The sequence below is a fragment of the Echinops telfairi genome, unplaced genomic scaffold (genome assembly GCF_000313985.2).
Source record: "Echinops telfairi isolate 266 unplaced genomic scaffold, ASM31398v2 ScPeMD7_23;HRSCAF=83, whole genome shotgun sequence".
Classification (NCBI taxonomy): domain Eukaryota; kingdom Metazoa; phylum Chordata; class Mammalia; order Afrosoricida; family Tenrecidae; genus Echinops; species Echinops telfairi.
In genome coordinates, this window is record NW_022103920.1 from 79,889,383 (window position 1) to 79,893,798 (window position 4,416).

At 44.1% G+C, this 4,416-nt stretch overlaps 1 non-coding gene across 1 annotated transcript; it reads left to right on the forward strand.

Annotated features, from left to right (window-relative positions):
- Positions 1-268: 268 nt before the first annotated feature.
- Positions 269-343, forward strand: LOC115869283. Its single transcript, XR_004046100.1, has one exon. It is a non-coding gene; the product is annotated as a small nucleolar RNA SNORD93 (small nucleolar RNA).
- Positions 344-4,416: the final 4,073 nt, after the last annotated feature.

The window sequence follows — 4,416 nt, forward strand, 5'->3', positions numbered from 1 at the left end:
CCACAGTAACTAGCTTTCGTTTTACCCCTGACTGGAAATTGCATAAGATCCTTAGGAAAGTCGAAAGTTGCTCTGTCCGTGTTAGCTTTTTTACGTCCATCTATCGAGCTAACTGGTGTCAGCAACGAAAGGGCCATTCCCCAAAAAGTAGCACCATGAAGTTATTCTTAACATTGTTCTTCTCACTTTCCTTCCAGGAGCAAAGTCAAGTTGCTGCTGGACTTCAGGTATGGGGGAAATGGGAAGAGTTTGTCTTGAATAGAATTCTTGGCCAAGGATGAGAACTCTTAATCTGATTGGGCATGCTTTTGCTCTGATGGGTTAAAGGATTTACCTGAGGCCAATGTGGTATGCAAGAATTCACCGTGTGCTTACACCACCTCTCCTTTAAAATTGAGGCTTTAAACTAACTTGATTTGTAAGTGACATTTACTCTTTGAAATAGGCTTTTCTGATGGTGACCCTTTCTGGTGGAAGATAGTCATTTAAATAGCTATTGGGTTTCACCCTACCCCAAAATTAACGTGAATTGGGTCCACATCAGTAAGATGTGATTTTGAGTCCAGTCAATCGGCTGTTTTCGTATCAGAACATTATGTGACGGGCTCATGTGCAATGAAACCCATGGGGCTGGTGGTCCCTTTTTTGGTCACCTTTGACCAGATGCAGGCTTTCTATCCATCAATTTAGTTGGAAAATATCTTTATTTTCCTTCTCTGGCAGGTGTCAAGTTCATATAGGTTCCTATATCTGCAGGTTTTCCTGTATATTAGGAAATTATATTAGTTGAGACCCAACTACTTACTGTATTTTTAAAGCTTATCTCTTGTTATTTTCCAATCTAATCACTGGAATTTTTTTCTTCCTAGGGCTGCTGTGTGAAAGACCCCCGTTTTTCTGAGCAGGTAAAGACCGGAGATGATGGATCCATCCAAAATCAGGTTTTTACCTGGTCCTGGTGGCAGGGATGACTTGAGGGTGTCCTGTAGCTGAGTTGGCACCACAGATCACTGCATGGAGGTTTGTCTCCATGATTTCGAGTTAGTTTTTCTATCAACCAGCCCCAGTCTGAAACTTCACTGAGATACTTTCAATCTCGTGGAGGTCCCCGCCAGACATGCCACTGCTACCCCGTCAATTCTGACCCATGAAACACAACAAACACTGGTTAGCAAAATGTAATTAAGCTTCTGCCAACCAATCCCTGAGCTTGCTGCCAGCCTCAGCATCAGTGGAGAACAGACTGGTGATCAGCGGAAGCCATTCCTTCAGGCAATTTCCCCACCTTTTCCTTCTTCAGTTGATTAAAACAAAAAAAGATTTTGTTTGTTACAGCTTGTGCTACACCATAATCATTTAACTGTATGATTTTAATGATCACATTTGTGGGTGTCTCGGTAGGGGCAGCCTTGGGGAGGTGGAGGGGCTGTTAATGACATAAAGCGGATTTTCTGTATGCATATCGCATCTCAATAAACAAAATGCTGTCAAGAGTGTGCTCCTTCTGGCATCTTCATGGCATTGAATGATCTTGGAAGACATCACTGTGTTCGATCATGATTTCCAGGCTGGAGATAACATACATCAGTCCACCCATCAAAAAGAAATTTCCCTCGTAAACCAGAAAAAAAACCATTTGTGTAACAGCTTTATTTTGAATTTGGTATAGGGGGTCCCCAGGTTACGAGTGTCTAACTTAGTTCAGCCTGCAGTTCTCAACCAACCCCTGGCCTTACCTAAAGTTCTTTTAAGTAGGCATCTCCGAATGTGAGGAGCCCTGGGGGCCTAGTGGTCATGCCTTGGGTTGATAAACGAGGTCACAGACCACCAGCTGCTTTAGAAAGAAAAGGCTTTCTAGTTCCATAGAGAGTTGCCCACAGGACAGCTCTAACCTGTCTTAAGGTTCACCATGAATGGTTTTGAGGTTTCTGGATCTGGTTTTTACCTCCCTTCTAGTTCACTGCCTTCAGGCTACAATTCCTGGATGAGGCAGGACAGGAGGAAATTGATAGTTTTTGAGCAGCCCAGTGAAGACTTGATGTGGGAAGCTTTTCAAGTTGAGGGTCAATTTTTGCCCCTCCCCCTTGACATCCATTCTTGTGGCCACAAGGGGCAGCAAATGGGCTGTGAATGACTGGGCCTGTGCCCTCTATGGGTTACTTTGCAGTTATTTCAGTCCAAGTAAGTACAGACTCAGCCCTAGCCAACACGAGGTAAGATCCTAGGTGCTGAGCCATTGGTCTTAACTCCTGCAAGGTTGGCTACATTGGCCAGTCTGTACTGACCCTGCCAGAACACCATTACCTGGTCATGGGAGATTTAACTCCCACAAACAGGATCTCCCAGGCCAATTCTACCCAGTCCTACAGGGTCACTGAGTACATCAACTTGGTAGCTTTAGAAAGAAATGGAGTCAAATGTTTTCAATTACCAATAGGAAGGGCATCCTAATGAAAATATAAGTCCACAATGCTAATTGTTAGCTACAGTGTTATTGAGACTATAAAGGGCTGCTAACCACAAGATCAGTCTCGGGAACCCACAGGGGACCCTACCTTGCCTTATGGAGTCACTAAGTTGGAGTCAACCCAAAGGCAGTGTGTTTGGTTTTTTGGTCGGAGTCCCTATGCCAGATAAATGTGGCCTGTCCAATGTCAGTTATGCTATTAAGGAGTCCGTTCAGGTAGCTTGAGTAATTTCATTTTACTGGTCTATCCTAGGTAGTTTATGTGAGCTCCCAAACATGAAAGAAAAATGGAACAGCAAAGCAGCCATAAAACAAACAGCTCTAGTTCACTTTCCAAAGTGAAATAGTGGGGTGAGAACACTACCATTCAAGAAATACATACTGTTCACTTCTTTTGTTGAGCCCGGGAATTGAGACCACCTCTGCTGTTACGATGTTCATTCACTTCAGTGTGTAAGATGGAGTGGAGTAGGTTAGAATGTCTCAGATGACGTCTGGTATTGAACATAATTAGTATCTGGACAACATCTAAGAGCCAACTAACTGAATAAGCTAATGATTGGGGTGGTTTATGAACAAAGGAACCATGGTGGCAGAGTGGGTTATGTATTTGGCTGCTAAGGGCCAGGTTGGCCGTTCAAACCTGCCATCGCTGAGGAGGCTTTCTGCTCCGATGCATTTTTTTATTGCCCCAGAAACCCACAGGGGCCGATCGACTCATCTACGGTTGCTAGAAGTCAGGGCAGTGAGTTTGGAGGGCTGTTTTTTGATGAACAAACAATAGTTAGAATCAAAGTTTAGCAAAAATAAAGTAGGGGAAAATGGAACCAAGTGATTGGAGACTTCATGCTTTAGGTTCCAGCCAATTTGGCTCTGAGCTCCGTTGGAGCCTAAGAAAAGCCAGCTAGTATATTAGTGTATTAAAAGCTACTTGATGGTAGCTTTTAAATGGAGCTGAAGGGCTTACGTGCGTTCTGGGCCCTCTTTCTCCAACTCGAATGAGAAGAGCTCTCCGACCCACAATCTCGGCCTACAAGGTAGCCCGCTAACTAATGTTGACCTCAGGAAATGGGGCACAGAGGCATCTGCTCTAGGGAAGTGAGATCAGTTGGCCAGGTGACCCTTAACCGGGTGTGCTCAGCTGATTATCAAGCCAAAGCAGAGGTAACCAAGAAAAGCCATGTCCAGACCATGTGAACAGATAGACCATCAGATGCACATTTGAAAGATCTATTTGTGTTGATAAAGGTTGCCGTTATAATGGGTGCATTGTAAATTCTGATTCTGATGTTCTTTGTGAAATTGATTCATTCTTAATCAGATTATGCTACCCTAACTAGAAGGGCCCCCTAGTGGAGCTTGTCTACAACATAAGGTGTCATTACCACCTGCCCACCCGAAGGGACCGGGCTGCACCATGCCCCTTCAGAGACAAAGCGCAGTCGTACCGGTCTGATGTTTGCAGGACAGAGAGGCTGCCTTGGAAGCCTTCTGACACCATCGATTTTCTACAGAACAAGTGCCCTCACATTGTCACCCTGACTCTGAGCTTCCTGGTGCCCATGAAAAATGTGCACACCAACAAAGGGCATTTATAGAGGTCTAAATAAAGGCATGTACATATGCAAATTTGCTTTTTAATTTTTAAAATTGTTTTATTAGGGGCTCATAAAACTCATCACGATCCATACATACATCAATTGTGTAAAGCACATTTGTACATTCATTGCCCTCATCATTCTCAAAACATTTGTTCTACACGCAAGCCCCTGGCATCAGGTCCTCATTTATTTCCCCTCCCTCCCCGATCCCCCCTCCCTCATGAGCCCTTGATAATTTATAAATTATTACTTTGTCATATCTTGTCCTGTCCGACGTCTCCCTTCACCCACTTTTCTGTTGCCCGTCCCTAATGGAGGGGGTCACATATAGTTCCTTATAATAGGTTC